General features: G+C 46.2%; 1 long non-coding RNA gene across 1 annotated transcript; it reads left to right on the top strand.

Moving 5' to 3' along the window:
* Positions 1–8,014, top strand: LOC121345688. Its single transcript, XR_005953989.1, has 4 exons — positions 1–106; positions 2,030–2,121; positions 4,810–4,919; positions 7,960–8,014. It is a non-coding gene; the product is annotated as an uncharacterized LOC121345688 (long non-coding RNA).
* The last annotated feature ends 637 nt before the right edge of the window (positions 8,015–8,651 follow it).

The raw sequence follows: 8,651 nt of genomic DNA, 5'->3' as shown, positions 1-8,651 counted from the left end.
TTTTTCCCGATTTCCCGGGGTTTTGCCCCGTTCCAGACCGCCTGTTCTACATCTACACCTCGGGCACCACCGGCCTGCCCAAGGCGGCCATCGTGGTGCACAGCAGGTGAGGGCGGGGCCGGGGGCGGGGCCGGGGAGGGTGTGGTCATGGGCGTGGTCAGTGATGGGCGGGGTCATTGATGGATGTGGTCACTGATGGGTGTGGTCATCGATGGGCGTGGTCAGTGAGGGGCGTGGTCATTGATGGGTATGGTCACAGGTGTGGTCAGTGGTGGGTGTGGTCAGTAATGGGCGTGGTCAGTGGTGGGTGTGGTCAGTGATGGGTGTGGTCATTGATGGGTGTGGTCAGTGATGGGCGTGGTCATTGATGGGTATGGTCACAGGTGTGGTCAGTGGTGGGTGTGGTCAGTAATGGGCGTAGTCAGTGGTGGGTGTGGTCAGTGATGGGTGTGGTCAGTGGTGGGTGTGGACAGTGATGGGTGTGGTCAGTGATGGGTGTGGTCATAGGTGGTGCCATGGATGGGCGTGGTTATTGGTGTGGTCTGTTATTGGTATGGTCATAGATGGGTGTGGTCATTGTTGGGTGTGGTCAGTGATGGGTGGGGTCATGGGAGTGGTCATTGATGGGCGTGGTCATGGGAGTGGTAATTGATGGGCGTGGTCACGTGTGTGGTCAGTTATTGGTATGGTCAGTGATGGGCGTGGTCATGGGAGTGGTCAGTGATAGGTGTGGTCATGGGTGTGGTCAGTGGTGGATGTGGTCAGTGATGGGTGTAGCCATGGATGGGCGCGGTCATGGGTGTGGTCAGTGGGTGTGTCCGTGGGCGTGTCCCTGGGCATGTCCCTCCCTGTCCAGGTGTGCTCTCTCTCTCTCTCTCAGGTGATATCTCTCAGGTGTGGGTGTGTCCATGGATGTGTCCGTGGGTGTGTCAGTGGGTGTGTCAGTGGGTGTGTTCGTGGTTGTGTCCGTGGGTGTGTCCGTGGGCGTGTCAGTGGGTGTGTCAGTGGTTGTGTCAGTGGGTGTGTCAGTGGGTGTGCAGTGGGCGTGTCCCTCCCTGTCCAGGTGTGCTCTCTCTCTCTCTCTCTCAGGTGTTATCACACAGGTGTGGGTGTGTCCGTGGGTGTGTCCGTGGGCATGTCCGTGGGCGTGTCAGTGGGTGCGTCCGTGGGTGTGTCTGTGGGTGTGTCCGTGGGTGTGTCCGTGGGTGTGTCAGAGGGCGTATTCCTCCCTGCCGCGTGGTCGGTGATGGGCGGGGTCATTGATGGATGTGGTCATGGGTGTGGTCAGTGATGGGTGTGGTCATGGGAGTGGTCAGTGATGGACGTGGTCATGGGTGTGGTCATGGGTGTGGTCATGGATGGGCGTGGTCACGTGTGTGGTCAGATATTGGTATGGTCATTGTGGTCATGGATGTGGTCAGTGATGGGCGTGGTCATGGGTGTGATCATGGATGGGTGTGGTCATGGGTGTGGTCATGGATGGGTGTGGTCATGGGTGTGGTCAAGGATGGGCGTGTTCATGGGTGTGGTCAGTGATTGGTGTGGTCATGGATGTGGTCAGTGATGGGCGTGGTCATGGGTGTGATCATGGATGGGTGTGGTCATGGGTGTGGTCATGGATGGGTGTGGTCATGGGTGTGGTCAAGGATGGGCGTGTTCATGGGTGTGGTCAGTGATTGGTGTGGTCATGGATGTGGTCAGTGATGGGCGTGGTCATGGGTGTGGTCACTGATGGGTGTGGTTATGGGTGTGGCCACTGGTGGGTGTGGCCAGTGGTGGGTGTGGTCAGTGATGGGTGTGTCCCTCATCTACCCAGGTGTCAGTCTGTGTGTGGTCAGTGGGTGTGTCCGTGGGTGTGTCAGTGGGTGTGTCCGTGGGTGTGTCCGTGGGCGTGTCCCTCCCTGCCCAGGTGTGCTCTCTCTCTCTCTCAGGTGTTATCCCACAGGTGTGGGCGTGTCAGTGGGCGTGTCCATGGGTGTGTCCGTGGGCGTGTCCCTCCGTGCCCAGGTGTGCTCTCTCTCTCTCTCAGGTATTACCGCATCGCTGCCTTTGGTTATTTCGCCTTCCGGATGCGCCCCGATGACATCATCTACACCTGCCTGCCGCTCTACCACTCGGCAGGTTGTGCTTCCTCCCCCTCCTCCTCCTCCTCCCCTTGCCTTCCTCTTCCTCTTCCTCTTTTTCCTTCTCCTCCTCTTCCTCTTCCTCCTTTCCCTCTACTCTTCTTCTTCCTCCTCCTCCTTCTCCCCTCTTCTTCCTCCTCCTCTTCCTCTTTTTCCTTCTCCTCCTCTTCCTCCTCCTCCTCTCCCTCTACTCTTCTTCTTCCTCCTCCTCCTTCTCCCCTCCCTCTTCCTCCTCCTCTTCCTCTTTTTCCTTCTCCTCCTCTTCCTCCTCCTCCTCTCCCTCTACTCTTCTTCTTCCTCCTCCTCCTTCTCCCCTCCCTCTTCCTCCTCCTCTTCCTCTTTTTCCTTCTCCTCCTCTTCCTCCTCCTTCTCTCCCTCTACTCTCCTTCTTCCTCCTCCTCCTTCTCCCCTCCTTCTTCCTCCTCCTCTTCCTCTTTTTCCTTCTCCTCCTCTTCCTCTCCCTCTACTCTTCTTCTTCCTCCTCCTCCCCCCTTCCTCCTCTTCCTCCTCCTGATCATCCTCCTTCTCCTTCTCCCCTTGCCTTCCTCTTCCTCTTATTCTTCCTCTTCCTCTTTTTCCTTCTCCTCCTCTTCTTCCTCCTCCTCCTCTTCCTCTTCTTCCTCTCCCTGTCTCCTTCTCATTCTTTGCCTTCTTCCACCCCAAACCCACCCCAAATATCCCAAATAATCCACCCCAAACCCACCCCAAATTTATCCCAAATTTATCCTGAATTTATCCCAAACCCACCCCAAATATCCCAAATAATCCACCCCAAACCCACCCCGAATTTACCCCAAATTTATCCCAAATTTATCCCAAATTTATCCCAAACCCACCCCAAATATCCCAAATAATCCACCCCAAACCCATCCCAAATTTACCCCAAATTTATCCCAAACCCACCCCAAATATCCCAAATAATCCACCCAAACCCACCCCGAATTTACCCCAAATTTATCCCAATTTTGTCCTAGTTTTATACCAAATTTACCCGAAATTTATCCCAAATTTACTCCAATGTTATCCTGCATTTATCCCAAAATTTCCCAGAATTTAGCCTGAATTTATTCAGAATTTATGCCAACTTTATCCCAATTTTATCCCAAATTTACCCCAAATTCATCCCAAATTGACCCCAAATTTTTCCTGAATTTACCCCAATTTTTCCCAAATTTATCCCTAATTTTTCCAGATTCTTTCCCAAATTTATCTCAATTTTATCTGGAATTTTCCCCAATGTTCCAGGGACCATCCTGGGAGTGGGGCAGTGCCTGAATCTCCCCAAACCCACCCCAAATATCCCAAATTTGTCATGAACTTATCCCAAATTTGCTCCAAATTTTTCCCAAATTTATCCCAATTTTATTCCAAATTTATCCCTAATTTTCCCAATTTTATCCCAAATTTTATCCCAAATTTATCCCTATTTTTTCCCTATTTTTTCCCAAATTTACCCCAATTTTTTCCCAAACTTACCCCAATTTTATCCCAAATTTGTCCCCATTTTATCCCCAATTTATCCTAATTTTTTCCCAATTTTATTCCAAACTTATCCCTAATTTTCCCAATTTTATCCCCAATTTTATCCCCAATTTATCCCTATTTTTTCCCATTTTTTTCCCAAATTTACCCCAATTTTATCCCGATTTTATCTCAAATTTACCCCTAATTTTCCCAAATTTATCCCAAATTTATCCCTAATTTTTCCCAATTTTATCCCCAATTTTATCCCAAATTTATCCCTAATTTTTCCCAATTTTATCCCCAATTTTATCCCAAATTTATCCCTAATTTTTCCCAATTTTATCCCCAATTTTATCCCAAATTTATCCCTAATTTTCCCAATTTTTCCCCGTTTTTTCCCCAATTTTTTCCCGATTTTCCCCCAATTTTTCCCAATTTTTTCCAATTTTTCCCAATTTTCCCCACGTTCCAGGGAACATCATGGGGGTGGGGCAGTGCCTGAATCTCCCCAAACTCACCCCAAATATCCCAAATTTTTCCCAAATTTACCCCAATTTTATCCCAAACTTACCCCAGTTTTATCCCAAATTTGTCCCCATTTTATCCCAAATTTATCCTAATTTTTTCCCAATTTTATTCCAAATTTATCCCTATTTTTTCCCATTTTTTCCCAAATTTACCCCAATTTTATCCCAATTTTATCCCGATTTTATCTTAAATTTACCCCTAATTTTCCCAAATTTATCCTAATTTCTTCCCAATTTTATCCCAAATTTATCCCTAATTTTCCCCATTTTTTCCCAATTTTTCCCCAATTTTTCCCCAATTTTTCCCCAATTTTTCCCCAATTTTTCCCCAATTTTTCCCCAATTTTTCCCCAATTTTTCCCCAATTTTTCCCCAATTTTTCCCCAATTTTTCCCCAATTTTTCCCCAATTTTTCCCCAATTTTTCCCCAATTTTTTCCCGATTTTCCCCCAATTTTTCCCAATTTTTCCCAATTTTTCCCAATTTTCCCCACGTTCCAGGGAACATCATGGGGGTGGGGAAGTGCCTGAATCTCCCCAAACTCACCCCAAATATCCCAAATTTGTCCTGAATTTTTCCCAAATTTTTCCCAAATTTACCCCAATTTTATCCTGATTTTCCCCCAATTTTTCCCAAATTTTTCCCAATTTTCCCCCAATTTTTCCCAATTTTTCCCGATTTTCCCCACGTTCCAGGGAACATCATGGGGGTGGGGCAGTGCCTCCTGCACGGCCTCACCGTCGTCATCCGCAGGAAATTCTCGGCCTCCAGATTTTGGGACGATTGTGTCAAATATCGCTGCACGGTGAGCCCCATTTTCCCCCATTTTCCCCCATTTCCCCCCCTCATTTTCCCCCCATTTTTCCCATTTTTCCTTCATTTTTCCCCCATTTTTTCTTTTTTTTTCTCATTTCCCCCCATTTTTCTCCACTTTTTTCTCTCATTTTTCCCCACTTTTCATTCATTTTCCCCCAATTTTTTCTCCACTTTTTCCATTTTTTCTCTCATTTTTCCCCATTTTTCCTTCATTTTCCCCCAATTTTTTCTCCACTTTTTCCATTTTTTCTCTCATTTTTCCTTTTCCCCCATTTTTCATTCATTTTTTCTCTCATTTTTTCTTCATTTTTCCCCCATTTTTCCATTTTTTCTCTCATTCCCCCATTTTTTCTCCACTTTTTCTCTCATTTTTCCTTTATTTTTCCCCAATTTCTTTCATTTTTTTCTCTCATTTTTCCTTTTTTGCCCCATTCTCCTTCATTTTTTCTTCATTTTTCCCCTCATTTTCCCCATTTTTTCTCCACTTTTTCCATTTTTTCTCTCATTTTTCCTTTTCCCCCCATTTTTCCTTCATTTTTTCTCTCATTTTTCTTCATTTTATCCCATTTTTCCTCTCTTCCCCCATTTTTTCTCCACTTTTTCTCTCACTTTTCCTTTATTTTTCCCCATTTTCCTTCATTTTTCCCCCGTTTTTCCCCCATTTTTCTTCATTTTCTCCCAATTTTCCCCCAAATTCCCCCAAATTTCCCCCAATTTTTCTTTTTTTTTCTCATTTTCCCCCATTTTTCTTCATTTTCTCCCAATTTTCCCCCAAATTCCCCCAAATTTCCCCCAATTTTTCTTTTTTTTTCTCATTTTCCCCCATTTTTCTTCATTTTCTCCCAATTTTCCCCCAAATTCCCCCAAATTTCCCCCAATTTTTCTTTTTTTTTCTCATTTTCCCCCATTTTTCTTCATTTTCTCCCAATTTTCCCCCAAATTCCCCCAAATTTCCCCCAATTTTTCTTTTTTTTTCTCATTTTCCCCCATTTTTCTTCATTTTCTCCCAATTTTCCCCCAAATTCCCCCAAATTTCCCCCAATTTTTCTTTTTTTTTCTCATTTTCCCCCATTTTTCTTCATTTTCTCCCAATTTTCCCCCAAATTCCCCCAAATTTCCCCCAATTTTTCTTTTTTTTTCTCATTTTCCCCCATTTTTCCCCCATTTTTCTTCATTTTCTCCCAATTTTTTCTCAAGTTTTTCCATTTTTTCTCTCATTTTTCCTTTTCCCCCCCCCACATCTTTCCTTCATTTTCCTTCATTTTCCCCCAATTTTTCTTTTTTTTTCTCATTTTCCCCCATTTTTTCTCTACTTTTCCATTTTTTCTCTCATTTTTTTCTTCATTTTCCCCCATTTTTTCTCTCATTTCCCCCCATTTTTTCTCCACTTTTCCCATTTTTCCTCTCATTTTTCCTTTGTTTTTTCCCATTTTTTCTGCATTTTTTCATTCATTTCTCCCCTATTTCCCCCATTTTCCTCCACTTTTTCCTTTGTTTTTCCCCCATTTCCCCATTTTTCTCGCATTTTTTTCCCCATTTCCCCATTTTTCTCTCATTTTTTTCCCCATTTCCCCATTTTTCTCCCCATTTTTCCCCCAGGTGATCCAGTCCAGTCCCTGCTGGCCCAGCCTGGCCATCACCCAAAAATCCCATTTTCTCACCCAAAAAATCCCATTTTTTTGGTATTTTTTCACCCCAAAATCCCATTCTTTTCACCCAAAATCCCATTCTTTCACCCAAAAAATCCCTTTTTTTTGGTATTTTTTCACCCCAAACCCCATTTTTTCACCCCATACCCCATTTTTTCACCCCATACCCCATTTTTTCACCCCATACCCCATTTTTTCACCCCATACCCCATTTTTTCACCCCATACCCCATTTTTTCACCCCATACCCCATTTTTTCACCCCATACCCCATTTTTTCACCCCATACCCCATTTTTTCACCCCATACCCCATTTTTTCACCCCATACCCCATTTTTTCACCCCATACCCCATTTTTTCACCCCATACCCCATTTTTTCACCCCATACCCCATTTTTTCACCCCAACCCCCATTTTTTGGGGGATTTTTCCCCAAAATCCGTGTTTTTCCCCCGTTTTTCCCGCAGGTGATCCAGTCCATCAGAAGCTGTGCCGGTTCCTGCTGGCCCAGCCCGTGACTGACCCCAAACCCCATTTTTTCACCCCAAACCCCATTTTTTCACCCAAAATCCCATTTATTTTGTATTTTCTCACCCCAAACCCCATTTTTTGGGGGATTTTTCCCCAAAATCCATGTTTTTCCCCCATTTCCCTGCCCAGGTGATCCAGTCCATCAGGAGCTGTGCCGGTTCCTGCTGGCCCAGCCCGTGACTGACCCCAAACCCCATTTTTTCACCCAAAATCCCATTTATTTTGTATTTTTCCACCCCAAACCCCATTTTTTGGGGGATTTTCCCCAAAATCCGTGTTTTTCCCCCATTTCCCTGCCCAGGTGATCCAGTCCATCAGGAGCTGTGCCGGTTCCTGCTGGCCCAGCCCGTGACTGACCCCAAACCCCATTTTTTCACCCAAAATCCCATTTATTTTGTATTTTTCCACCCCAAACCCCATTTTTTGGGGGATTTTTCCCCAAAATCCATGTTTTTCCCCCATTTCCCTGCCCAGGTGATCCAGTCCATCAGGAGCTGTGCCAGTTCCTGCTGGCCCACCTTGGCCATCACCCAAAATCCCATTTTCTCACCCCAAACCCCATTTTTTCACCCAAAACCCCATTTATTTTGTATTTTTTCACCCCAAACCCCATTTTTTGGGGGATTTTTCCCCAAAATCCGTGTTTCTCCCCTATTTTTCCCCGCAGGTGATCCAGTCCATCGGGGAGCTGTGCCGGTTCCTGCTGGCCCAGCCCGTGACTGACCCAAAATCCCATTTTCTCACCCCAAATCCCATTTTTTCACTCCAAAGTCCCATTTTCTCACCCCAAACCCCATTTTTTCAGGGATTTTTCCCCAAAATCCGTGTTTTTCCCCCATTTCCCCGCCCAGGTGATCCAGTACATCGGGGAGCTGTGCCGGTTCCGCTGGCCCAGCCCGTGACTGACCCCAAACCCCATTTTTTCACCCCAAAATCCCATTTTCTCACCCCAAACCCCATTTTTTGGGGGATTTTTCCCCAAAATCCGTGTTTTTCCCCCATTTCCCCGCCCAGGTGATCCAGTCCATCGGGAGCTGTGCCGGTTCTTGCTGGCCCAGCCCGTGACTGACCCCAAACCCCATTTTTTCACCCCAAACCCCATTTTTTCACCCAAAACCCCATTTATTTTGTATTTTCTCACCCCAAACCCCATTTTTTGGGGGATTTTTCCCCAAAATCCGTGTTTTTCCCCCATTTCCCTGCCCAGGTGATCCAGTCCATCGGGAGCTGTGCCGGTTCCTGCTGGCCCAGCCCGAGACTGACCCCAAACCCCATTGTTTCACCCAAAATCCCATTTATTTTGTATTTTCTCACCCCAAACCCCATTTTTTGGGGGATTTTTCCCCAAAATCCGTGTTTTTCCCCCATTTCCCTGCCCAGGTGATCCAGTCCATCGGGAGCTGTGCCGGTTCCTGCTGGCCCAGCCCGAGACTGACCCCAAACCCCATTGTTTCACCCAAAATCCCATTTATTTTGTATTTTCTCACCCCAAACCCCATTTTTTGGGGGATTTTTCCCCAAAATCCGTGTTTTTCCCCCATTT

Source organism: Onychostruthus taczanowskii, unplaced genomic scaffold, assembly GCF_017590055.1.
Source record: "Onychostruthus taczanowskii isolate IOZ18803 unplaced genomic scaffold, ASM1759005v1 scaffold744, whole genome shotgun sequence".
Lineage (NCBI taxonomy): Eukaryota > Metazoa > Chordata > Aves > Passeriformes > Passeridae > Onychostruthus > Onychostruthus taczanowskii.
The sequence above is the reverse complement of the archived record's forward strand: the minus strand, read 5'-3'. Positions and strand labels throughout refer to the sequence as shown.